General features: G+C 46.4%; 1 long non-coding RNA gene and 1 other non-coding gene across 3 annotated transcripts in view; both read left to right on the top strand.

Moving 5' to 3' along the window:
• Nucleotides 1–1,299: 1,299 nt before the first annotated feature.
• LOC106731702 (uncharacterized) overlaps nt 1,300–12,879 on the top strand; it is a 45,524-nt gene continuing 33,944 nt past the window's right edge. The window contains exons 1-2 of one of the 2 annotated variants that reach the window (XR_001367954.3): nt 1,300–1,637; nt 8,658–8,757. This is a non-coding gene — a long non-coding RNA (uncharacterized LOC106731702). Of the gene's footprint in view, nt 1,638–4,074; nt 5,065–8,657; nt 8,758–12,879 lie in introns of those variants that run through there. The other variant, XR_012904858.1, reaches the window with a different exon arrangement.
• Nucleotides 5,050–5,186, top strand: LOC112545132 (small nucleolar RNA SNORA47). The gene has a single exon (XR_003088561.1). It is a non-coding gene; the product is annotated as a small nucleolar RNA SNORA47 (small nucleolar RNA).

The following is a 12,879-nucleotide window of genomic DNA, read 5'->3' as shown; positions in this document are numbered from 1 at the left end:
TCTTCAATTTCAGAGAGTTACTGAACCAAGCTCTCAAGCCACAGTCCAGCACCTGCCCCATCAAACCATGCTTTGAGTTGCTTCATGCAGAAGTGTTACCGGCTGCAAAAATAATGAACAAAGATCAAGAATTTTCTCTGTATTTTTTTAAAAAATTAAACAACACTGGTCCTGTAGCACCTTAGAGACTAATAAAAATATATATAGATAGTAGCATGAGCTTTGAAGAAGAAGTGGCTTGTGCCCATGAAAGCTCATGATACTATCTATCTATTTTTGGTTAGTCTCTAAGGTGCTACAGGACCAGTGTTGTTTTTTTAAGTTTTTTTAGTTACAGACTAACCCCTCTGAGACTTCTCTTCATCTGTGCAGCATTCCCAATGATAGACCTGAAACTGCTGCATGAACAACTGCAACCCCAACACGTCTGGGAGGTGCTTAAAAAAAAGCATCACCCATAGAACATCTTACATTAAAAACCAATCCCTCGTTTACTTTTCTGCCAAGACCTGAGCTTATGATGCTCAGAGCTCCCTGCAAGAGTTGGGGACCTAGCAAACTAAGCACCCAGGTCTTGAAGGAGGAAGCAATTTTTCAGTATAACTGTAGTGGAGATTTTCAGCATTTACCTGCTGTGAATGGGCCATGGTTTGTTTGAAGACTTTACACCAGGTGTGGGCAATAATTTTTAATGGGAGGCCACACCAAGATTTTGGCAAGTGGTCAAGAGCTGCCCTTCTGTGGGGGGGATGTGCAGACTGGTATAGAGGTTGGATGCAGAAGAGAACTTGAGATAGGGGACCGGGGTGTAGAAGGTGGTGAGGGGTCTGAAAGGGAGTTTGGGTGAAGGAGGGGCTGTGATCTGGGGCAGGGGCTTGAGGTGCACAGCCCAGTAGGGCAGATGGGTGCAGAAGAGGATTTTGGCCTGGAGGTGGTGCTCTAAGAGGGGGGTGCAAGTTTTGGGAGGAAATCGTGACCTGGGAGAAGGTGGTGCAGAGGGGTGACCCGAAGCAGGGGAATGGGAGTGCATGATCGGGGGGGGGGGGGGGTATGGGTGCAGGCGAGGAGTAAAGGGAGGGGGTGCAGGAAGTTGTGACCTGGGCAAAGGGGTACAGAGGGTTTGGGTGGTGGCCTGGTGCAGGTAGTCAGAGGGAAGGGTGAGGGACCAGATGGCAGGGAGGCGTTTACCTGCTACAGGCTGCACGTGGCTCCAGTATGGGCATGAGGGGCGGGATAAGGCTTCTCACGCTGCCCCAGAGCACCGCAAAACGTCTCAGGCTCCTATTGGCAGGAAACTGAGAGATTGGCCAATGGGAGCTGAGAACTTTTGCTGGGGGGCGGGACAGCAAGAGAAGTCTCCGCCCATCAGCCCGGAGCGGGGAGCTGCTGGCGTTTCGAAGCTGTGCTCCGCCTAGGGCTTCTGCAGCCTCGTGCGCTCCCCTGCTTTGCGCTGTTTGCAAACTAAGTACGTGCCTGGGGTGGGGCGAGCCCCTTCAGCCGGGCTTGCGCGCTGGGCACAACTCAGCAACTGAGCGTTACGCCTTGAAGAGAAACACATGACGTGTGGGTTTGCCAAGCGGAAGAACGTGTCTCCTTGTGGCACAAGAGCGCAGAGCCCCCCCCCCCCCTCTTGTAAGGTAAACGCTGCGGGTGCAGAGCCACGGGGTGGGCAGGAGAGCGGGCTGTGGGGCTGCCGCTCGCAGGGAGCTCGGCATTGCCGCTGCAGCCGGCTGCGTTGCGGAGAGCGTGGCGTGTGGGGCGCGTTGAGCAGCGCACAGTGCGGTTTGCTGTGCCGAGTGCACGGGGCTGCAATGCTGCAGTCCCCGGGACCAGGCGGAGAGGGCGGGATCTGCTTCCTGTCGTCCCGCTATTTCAGAATCTTGTGCGCTGCCTGGAGCTGGGACCTGTCGTTTGGTGGGACGATGACTTGCCGGCTGCAGCTGGAGCCTGTTTTATTTGGGAAAGGAGGGAGGAGCAAATGAAATGTGCACAGTGACGCTGCTCAGGACAGGAAAGCAGTTTGGGTTGCAGCTTGTGCCAGAAAGCCTCAACGCCCCCTGCGTTCACATATTAACATACTGCTTCTGGCTTTGCTTTGGAGTAGAGATGTTAGCAGAGAGTCGTTTAATCCAAATGACTCCACGCTCCCCTCCCCCTTGTTCCCTCTGCATCAGAAGTTGCAAGGCAGGGAGGCAGGAGCCAGTGCGCTTTTACGCCACTCTCCCCCAGCACTGGATCCCACAGAGCCACTTACCCCTGTTCTGCTGCCTCTAATAGGCAGCAGCAGCACGGAGGAGCAGGTGGGAGCTGGTACCCATGGGGAGCCGGCTTTCAAGCCCGTGGCTTGTACAGAACTGCACTCTGTAGCTCAGTGGAGCCGCCTGTCCCCTCCTTGCTGCCTCTCACAGAGGCAACTGGAGAGTGGGGAGGCAGGTGGAAGCTGGTACTCAGGGGGGAGCTGGCTTAAAAGCCTGCTTCCCTGAGCACCTGCATGGCTGAGCCGCCTCCTCCTTCCATAGGGAGCGGGGAGAGGTGTGGAGGTGGTGGGATGCTGGAGCAGCCTCCGTCCATGGCAGGACCAGGCTCTTCCATAGGATGATGGAGTCAGAGTTCTTCCTGCCTCCAGACAGAGTCTGCTACCCTCTGCTGCCTCTGATATTTAGGCAGCAGGTCTGGTAGCAAGGGACTCCTAGGAAATGGGGCTGGGAATGCACTGGCTGCTAAGGGATCATTGAATAATCGTGTAGCTGCTAAGATTGTGTGGTTACACAATTGTTACATTAAATCTACCATCCCTGCTTTGGAGAACTTAGTCTGATTGTTTACAAATATATTTCTATAGAAAATGTATTTAAGACCTGGAATTTTCAAAGCCAGCATCAATTTCCATGAGAGGTTAAGGGATTTTGCTGCACAGGTCCCTGATGCTAATGGGAATTGTGCAATTAAATTCCCTACTTCCAAGATTTATACCAGGAAGATAATTGCTGCTGAGGTATGATACCACCATTGCCAACCCCAAGCATTCAGAAGTCATGATTAGCTTAAATTGAATGCCTTTTTGTTTCTGATCTTTAGGGTTGACCTCTTCAAGCTTTTCTTAGCCGCCATGAAGGTGAGGGATGGAAGCTGAGATTCTAATGTAATCTTACCTCATGTGGGAAGTAGAAGCTCTAAAAATGCCAAATACTGTCAGAATGATAGAATCGTGAGCAGTGGCAAGTCTGTATAAATGCCCAGTGACCACAGCTTTTGACCTTTGAGCTAATAATTATTTGCTGGAAATGTTCTGGTGTTTCAGTTAGAACTCGTTTGGGTCATCGTGTGACCACCTCAACTGTAGAGACCAACACTAATTTCAGCTGTCTTGTTGATATAAAATAAAACTGTGGGGTCTGTTTCCGCTCCAGTGGAAATCGATTGGAGTTTTGCAGTTAACTTCAGTGCACAATTGAAGACACAATTTTTGGTGCTTTTTTTAATATTTACCTTGGAACTTCCTTTCTTCATTTTTAGATTTGCATTCCCTTGACTGTTTAAAGAGCATTTTGTGCTTTTTGCTTACCTTACACAATTTATTTTTTTACAATGGCTGAAGAGGCCTAACAAGCTACATAAAAGCAAAGAATGTGCCCTAAGTACTGCATTAAAATGAAAACATACCAAGAGACAGTATATCTGGGCAAAAAGGTATCTTTAGCTAACATTTAATTATTTCTTTATATTAGGGCAGAGCCCAAAGATCTGTCAGGATTGAAGTACTATTGTGTCAGGTGCTGTACAAAGTTGTTAGATAACAGGTCCTAGCTCATTATGCTTTAATTGAAAACAAAATGCAACAAGTGAGTATTCACAAACAATAGGAGAGAAAGTAAAAGACCAGTAGAACTTTTAGTTGCATAGATCACCTTTGTACATGACATGTTGGTACAAAACCATTTACAGTAAACGTCTGATAATCCGGCACCTTTAGGACCCAGGGGGTGCTGGATTATCAAATATGCCAGACTATCAGAAGGGGGGGCTATGAGGGGTCTGGGGTGGGGTGGGGAGGATGCCACCCCAGACCCCTCATAGCCCCCTCTTCTGATAGTTCGGCTCTGCCCCAGGCATCTCTGATTCAGCCGCTGCTGAAACTGACCAGCAGCGGCTGAATCGGGGACGCCTGGGGCAGAGCAGCTGGGGTGCTGCCGGGTTGGTCCCGTAGAGCCGACCATCTGCTGGTCAGTTCAGCAGCGGCTGAATCAGGGAAGCCGGGCACAGAGCAGCTCCAATTGTCCGGCAGCCGGAGCACTTCCGGGTTCCTGATGGTGTCGGACCATCAGGAGTGCTGGAGCATTGGATGCCAGACCAGTGGAGTTTTACTGTATTATGTAAATCAGCATAGCAGTCAGCCTTCTGTCTAGATACTTTGCTGCACCTTCTCTGTTTGAAGAGAGGTCCGGTCTGTCTCAGTATCATTTGCACCAAAAATGTTTCTAACTTGAGGATATATATGTACATTCTTACAATAATCATAGTTCATCCTTTCTTAAACAGATGCTCTAATCTACATCTCATTCTGGTGGCATTCTTTCTAATTTTCAGCCATTTGGGTCAGTGGGTAATATGAATCTGATACAGCTGATTGGGGTAGCTGCCATACTACAAAGCCCTGTTTTCAGTGGTTTTTTGTGTCTTGGAAAAACGCTTTGTGTAAGTATATGACACTGCTCAGCCTTTTCTGAAATAGTAATATGGATCCAAAAATACAGCAAACAGGATCCTATCCCGAGTTTAAGTGAATAATGGCAGTGCTCTTAATTTCCTACACCCTAACTTTGTCTAATAGCTATCTTCTGATATTTCCATATTCTTCAGTGCTTTTTATTATTCTTTCATAGGCTTTAGGAAAAGCATTCTCACAGATATGCTTCCTGTGAAATTTATTGGAACTTGGTATTCTTGTGTATCCGTTTTCATGTCTGGTACTGGGAAAAAGCAACTTTTATGGAACTGATGATAAAATCATATTAATCTTGTTAGCATGATAAAGACCATCAGTATTTATGGAGGACTGAGAAGGTAAGGCAGTTATCCTGTACTGGTTCTTACTGGTTATAGCCTCCAAGATTAAAATGGTGCAAAAGCAACCCTGATTCCTCTCCTAACTTGAGGGGAAACAATACTGCCTTTGCATATAAAGGCTTGCATAGCCTGATGACTGTTTTACTTGAACTTAATTTCTTTGGAAAGTATTCTTTATAGGGCTACGTTTAAGGGGGTATATATTCTAGCTGTGGATGCTATTTAGCACTCTGTTTAAGCCACACACTTGTATAGTATCTCAATTCAGAGTTATGACTCAAGTAAGAGAAATTGCTGACTCATTTTACCACACTTTTAAATTAAATAAGAGTGAAAATATTGTACTTACATTTCAGTGCATAGTTCACAAGCAGTGGGGGGCAACCTGTGGCCCATTGGGGTTCTATATATGGCCCATGAGACATTTTGTTTTGTTGCCCGTACGCCACTGGTTTCCATCGGTGTCATTTTTTTCCCCTACTGGTATTACTAAAGTGACATGCACTTAAAGCAGGGGTGGGCCAGATGTGGCCTGCCAACCCACTGATCTGGCCTATGGGTGCAGCAGGATCCTCAGCCAAGCTCACTGCCTGCCCCTGCACACTACTGAGAGCAGCTGTTGTGGGGGCCATGTATATATCTCTGAGCACTGCAAGTCCAGAAGGAGAGGCTTCATGTGCTGCCCCCATCCCCAGCACAATTTCACAGCTCCCATTGGCCAGAAACTGCCCTCTGCAGCTGCTCTGAGAGACGTACAGGGGCATAGAAATCAGGGAGCCTGGCTGAGGAACCTGCTGGGCTGCTGGATGGAAGCCACTCAGAGACAGAGTCTGCCTCTGGCACTCCAGCCCCACATAACCCCCTCCCTTCCCAGACCCTGCACTCCAATCCCCTGCCCAGGTCACAAACCTCTCCTGCACCCAAACTCCCTTGCAGATCCCATACCTTCTCCTGCACCCCAATCCCTTACCCCAAGCTCCCATCTGCTCCATGCACCTTCTCTATTAATATTATGGAAGAAAGCAGCCCTTAACACCTTACAAAATTCTTGGGAGTGCTCCCTACTTCAAAAACTATTGCCCACACCTGATTTAAAGCAAGGGTATGTGAAGCGAGATGCCTGCTAATTGCACACAACATTGACTATGAGAGTCATGTGCTCCCTCTGCATCCAATCAAAGTGCTGCTATGGTTCAGTTGGAACACCCTGCAAATTCTAGGTATGGAAGTGCAGTTAGCAAAACTACCCTGCCCTGGGGGACTGTCTTAGTTACAACAAACTTGCAGCACAGGAGCTGGAGGGCAGTGTTCCCTCTAATCACCTGTGAAGCTGTGCTGCTGCGCAGTTTAATCAGTCCCACCAAGTCAGAAGCTCGGGGCTGATTAATCTCCTGTGAAGCTGTGCTGCTGCTCAGCTTAGAGGCGACGCTGATGGAAGGCCACTCTTGTGGCCCACTCACTAGCTTAGGTTGCCCATCACTGGTATAAAGAGGATCATCAAGCAATTTTAAAAAATCATAATTAATTGAGCTGTTAATAACATTTACATTTTTGTCTTCATTTTCAAATATATTCAGCTAGTAGACTTTACCCAGCATTGCCTGGAACCTTCAGGGTAGGGTACTGGCAGTGTGAGGGGTGTAGGAGTCAGTATGGGGGATTGAGGAGAGGCTCAAGATGGGGGTGGAGTACAGGTATCAGGGCAGGGGGCTGGGAAAATGCAGAGTTCTGGGGAAAAGAGCTTGCCACCTACCCCATCTGCCAGCTTGTCCCTAAGAACTGGGGTGAGGGGCAGCTCTACCCCCCTCTCAAGTCAGTGGGGCTGTTTCCTTCCACCCTCCTCATTCTGATGCTGTGCCCAAGCCGGGAAGGAGTTTTGGGACTGGGGTCCACTTATCCAGTCTGTTGGCAACATGATGAGCCCCATTTACAGATGGCTACTCTTGGTGGTATGGCTGCCCCCCACTGCTCACTCTGTAGTACAGCATCCCTCCCTCCCTTTTCATGTTGTTATGGAAGATTTTCCTGGCATATCCAAAACCTGACCTTTCTTTAAGTTAGGAGAAGTAGGATGCTGCATACCAAATTTAAGGGGGCGGGGGATGCTAACTTATTGTTTAGGAAGAGCTCTTGAATAAACAGACTCAGAGATGCACATTTCTAAAATATAGACAGAAGAGTACAATACAAAGTACAGTGCTCACTTGTTTTGATTACAAATACACTGTAAAATAGTATTTTTCATCTGGTGTAAGTACTGTCATGAAAGCTGAACTTAGAAATGTAGACTTATGTACAAAAAAGACACAATAAAACTTTAGAATCTACAAATCCATTACATCCTCTTACTACTTCAGCCAATAGCTCAGAAAAACAAGTTTGATTTTGTTTGCTGGAGATAATGCTGCCTGCTTGTTCAATGAAGACAGTTTGCATGATACTGCTGTAGCCAGCATCCCAAGATATTTATATGCCAGATGTGCTAGAGCAGAGGTCACCAACCAGTAGAGCAGGCTCTACTGGTAGATCTTGGAGCCTTTGACAGGTGATCCTAACTGAAACCCCATTTCAGCTGCCCCTTCCCACACTGCCCTGCTTGTTGGGCAGGGTGGGAGAGACAGAGGCACTGATGCCACTCTGTTCCCCTCTCCTGTATCCCCATCTTCACAGAGTGAGGAGGGGAGAGCCTTGACGAAGGGATGGGGTGGAAGACAGGGTATTTGGGTTTGAGGTAGATCCTGGACTGACAAATTCAGAAAGTGATGTTGTGCTTGAAAAGGTTAGCATGATTCGGCCTCCATTCCAGAGGATATGCAACCATGCTGATGAGTTCTGCTTGTGTCTCGCATATCTGATACATAAATACATTCCAACATCAGTTACCCAAGTGTCATGCTAATGCCTGTTTTCTTTCAGGTAACATTATAAATAAACACTGGGCAGTATTATCTCCTATAACTGTAAACAGACTTTTTTCTTAGTGATTAACTGAACAAGTAGGACTGAGTGGACTTTTAGGCTCTAAAGTTTTACATTGTTTTGTTTTTGAGTGCAGTTATTTAACAAATCTACACTTGTTAAACTGCACTTTCACAATAGCTTGCTCTACAATACTTGTAGGAGAGTGAATTGTCATTTTTACAGTGCAAAAGTTTGTAAAGTGATCACTGTACACATTGTAATTTAAATCAACTTTAAAATGTAGAAACATTCAAAAGTGTTTATTTTCAATTGATACTATATTTAAGTAAAATTACAGTGAGATTAATCAAGACTAACAATCACATTTGAGTTAATCATGTGAATCAATTGCAATTGACGGCCCTATACAGAGCGGTCTAAACAAGCCATTACATTTCAATTTGTAGGGATGTTAACTAATGCTTTTTACATAGCCTATTGTAAACCTAGGAAAATATCCAGATGAGTCGTTGTACCCCACTGTGTACATCTATTCCTGATTGAGAGCCACTTGTTTAAGCCACTTTTTTTTACAAAGGTTGTTGTTTAACAGAACTTATTTCTGTCTTATTTCTCCTATGCAAATATGAAAGTGCGTTGTTTGAGTAATGCTGTTTTTCCTCCAACAGGTTCTTATGAAAACTCTCTGTGGAATCTGTCAAACCTACATTGACTTATAGATCAACTATCAACTTTTTCAATACTATTCTTTAAAGTGAGGGAGACAAGGTGAGTAAGAATGAGGAGTCCTGGGGCACCTTAAAGACTAACAGATTTATTTGAGCATAAGCTTTTGTGCGCAAAAACCCACATTGTGAGGAGGAGAAGATAGTAAGTATTTTTTATTGTACCAGCTTCTGTTGGTGGAAAGGACAAACTTTTGAGCTTCACTGTGCTCTTTAAGTCTAGGGCAGGTAACCAGAGTGTCTGAACTAAATACAAGTTGGGACTATTAAGATGAGGGTGAGAATGAAACAACATGGAATGGGCACTTAAGGGTTAGTAAGCAGTGGATGGTATTAAATTGCTGTAATGAGCCATAAAAACCAGAATGTGTTTAATCCACGGTTGGCAAGATACGGCCTGGGCCATTTGATCCAGCCTACCCTGCTGTGCCTCCATCCCCAGGTGAATAGAGACCCAGGGCAGGGTGTGGGGGGGAAAGAGTATGCAAAGTCTCCTCCCCTGCCAAGGGCACATGGTACCAGAGGGAACAGCTAGCTGTTCAAAACAGCCGGTGGTTGTTGGGCAGCGGGGTGGGTGAGTGTCCCACCCCACAGGGAAGCATGTGAAGTTTCCTCCCTCCCCTTGCCCCCACAGGTGAGGCCTAGAGGGAAACTGCCTCTTCCACCTGAGGCCCCACCCTTTGTGGGGCTTGCCTAAGACCACTACTAGCATTGGTGAAGTAGCCCCCCCCTACAAAAAAATATTTCCCATCCCTGGTTTTAATCTGTGATTTTCAATGTCTAGCAGAATTATGATTAAGTTCCTACGTTTGTCTTTTGAAGAGGTTGTGTAGGTTTCCTTTGGAGGACAGACTGCATAAGGAATGTAAGCGACTAGTTGCTCCCCCCTCCCCCCAGCTGCTTCTCTCAGAGAGAGAGAGACAGCAAGTGGCGGGGGGAGCTGGTGCTGGAGAGAACTGGTAAAGCTGGTTCCCCCCCAGCTCTGTCGGGGGGGGGGGGGACAGGGGAGGCAGAGGCACAGCGTGAAACAGTGCAAATGGGACAGTCCCTGCTCACACCAGTTCTCACTACGGGCACTTCTGCAGGGCTCTTGTACATTCAAAAGCAGAAGTGATGCAGGGAACATGGGGTGAGCAGGGATTCAAGCAGTCCCCTATGCTCTCTGCACCTCCATCCCCTCACTTTGCTGCCTCTATGAAGCAGCAAGTGGGAAGGGAGGGCGGGGGAGAGGAGACAGCAGCTGGTATTGGGGGGAGCTGGTTAAGCCAGCAGAGACTCTGGGATGGTGCCTGCTCCCCCCCTTGCTGTTTATCAGAAGCAGCAAAGGGGGGGGGGGGCGGAGGGGAGAAAATGGGGAAGCTGCTACAAAACAGCCTGTCTGCAGGGGTCCCAGTGGGAAGCTGGGACCCCCCACAAACAGGGGCTGTTGCTGGCAAGCAGCCAGTTTGCAGCAGCCAGCCCTGGCCACCGCAAACAGTACCTGCTACGGCACCAAGAAGTCCCAACTTGTGCTGATGCTGTGCCTCTGGATTGTAAATATAGTAAGAACCCAGCGGCCCTTACAACATTTAAAATGTAGAGCCACAGTGTGGGTGGTTCTGGAGCCGACACTGCTCAGTCCCGGCTCATGTCGGTGCCTCTGGAGCTACCTGGGCTTTGGTTCTGCAGAAGTGCTTATCGACTAATTGTATAGTTGAGACAATTTGTATCGACAATATCATTAGCCAGATAAATAGCATTAACATCCTTAGATTGCATACAGCACATTTTCCTGCGTGAGTTCATTTAGTACTTAACTGATAATTATAGAAAAAATGGACAGTTACAGAAATGAAAACACTAAACATATCTAACTCTCTAAAGGGGAGTGGCAAGAAAGCTTTTTCGTTTAACTCACATAGCTTTTAGCCAATTTGAACATTCAAGGATTTTTGACTTGTACATTCAAAGCAAACTATGGGACAGCTATTAAATATCTGAAATATTGGCAGTTGAGAAGTTAAAATTGTAATTAAAATCTAGTTTAACTTTTTGGAAAGAATCTAAGAGGGAAAACTAATGTTTCTACTAGTGATAGAGATGCAGCTGTGTTAGTCTGGTATAGCTGAAACCAAAGACAGAACTATGTAGCACTTTAAAGACTAACAAGATGGTTTATTAGCTTTCGTGGGCCAGACCCACTTACTCAGATCAGTATGTGGAAGAAAATCGGTACAACCATATATACCAAAGTGATACAATAAAACAAAATGAACGCATGTGAAATTGACAAATCAAATTTTAGAACAGTGTGGGAGGTCAGGGGGAAAGGTAAGTTTCTGTGAGGTGATGACATAGGGGTGATAATTGGGGAAGCTATCTTTGTAATGGGTGAGAGTCTGTTTAAACCCATACCTAAAGTGTCAAGAGGGGAAGCGACTGTCTAGGAAGGAGCATGGCGGAAAGGTATCTAGGGGTCATAGTGGACCACAAGTTGAATGAGTCAACAGTGTGATGCTGTTGCAAAAAAAGCAAATATGATTCTAGGTTGTATCAACAGGTGTGTTGTAAGCAAAACTCGTGAAGTCATTCTGCCGCTCTACTCTGCACTAGTTAGGCCTCAGCTGGAGTACTGTGTCCAGTTCTGGGCGCCACATTTCAAGAAAGATGTAGAGAAATTGGAAAGGGTACAGAGAAGAGCGACAAGAATGATTAAAGATTTAGAGAACATGACCTATGAAGCCAGGCTTCATGAACTGGGCTTGTTTAGTTTGGAAAAAAGAAGATTAAGGGGGGACATGATAGCGGTTTTCAAATATCTGAAAGGGTGTCACAAGGAGGAAGGAGAAAATTTGTTCCTCTTGGTTACTGAGGACAGGACAAGGAGTAATGGGCTTAAAGTGCAGCAGGGGAGGTTTAGATTGGACATTAGGAAAAAATTCTTAACTGTCAGGGTGGTCAAATATTGGAATAAATTGCCAAGGGAGGTGGTAGAATCTCACTCTCTGGAGATATTTAAGAACAGGTTGGTTAGACATCTGTCAGGGATGGTGTAGATGGAGCTTGGTCCTGCCTTGAGGGCGGGGGGCTGGACTCGATGACCTCTTGAGGTCCCTTCCAGTCCTATTATTCTATGAAATTTAAGCATGAATGACAATTCTGAAGCTTCTTGTTGAAGTCTGGAGTTACTCTTTGAAGCAATATGCATGTTCTAAGGTCATTAAGGGAATGATCAGTCTGGCTGAAATGGCAGGCAACAGCTTTCTGTGTGCATTGATTCTTTGGCGAAGTGTCTGAGATGTTTGTCCAATGTGTATAGCAGACGGACACTTTTGGCACATGATGGCATAAATTATATTTCTGGATGAACAGGAATGTTTCTACTGCTATGTTTCTACTGTAACTGAATACTTAAATTACACTGTCATTTCACAGTAAAAGTGACTAGTCTTTGCAGTGGTAACCAGTTCTTGGTATTAAATGAGATTTGTCAAGAAGGTAGCATTGTATCTTCATTTGTCCTTTCCTCCCACTATAATTCCCTTTCCTTTTACTAAGCTATAAGTAAGGCTGAAAGTTTGTCAGAGGTCATGGATTGTAGGGATGGGGGGGCAGGCTGCTGCTGGGGCAGTCTTAAGCAACTGTACCCCAGTTCCCCAGCAGCAGCAGGATTTTGCATGTGGGAAAGGGGGCTTGCGTAACACTTACTTTGGAGGGCTCCCTGGAAGTAGTGACATGTTCCTCCCTCAGCTCTTAGGCAGCGACACTGCAAGGTGGCTCCACCTGCTGCTTTCGCCTGCCCCTCCAGCTCTAGCAGAGGCCCTGGGCCATCCTTTTGGGTCTCTAAGATAGTCAGGGCTATATAGTACAAGTCATGGATGGATTGGTTAGGGGTCATGACTTTTTGTTTATTGCCCTTGACCTGTCAATGACTTTCACTAAAAATACCTGTGACTTAGCATATGTGAAATGTCATAGCTATCATTCTCCTAATCCCCAGGAGGCAGGGATGAGAGAAAGTTCAAGAAAATGCCAGAAGGGCTAAGGATAGCAGAAACAGCCAGATAAAAGGCAAAGCGCTGTGTTCATCTCAGCTTTGACAGGATAACTGCAGAATCAGATACTGAAGGAAACATTTTCAGAGGGCCTTTGAAGTGAATGTGTCTCGTTTATACGACTGTGCTTG

Source organism: Pelodiscus sinensis, chromosome 6 (assembly GCF_049634645.1).
Source record: "Pelodiscus sinensis isolate JC-2024 chromosome 6, ASM4963464v1, whole genome shotgun sequence".
Taxonomy (NCBI): Eukaryota; Metazoa; Chordata; order Testudines; family Trionychidae; genus Pelodiscus; species Pelodiscus sinensis.
The sequence above is the reverse complement of the archived record's forward strand: the minus strand, read 5'-3'. Positions and strand labels throughout refer to the sequence as shown.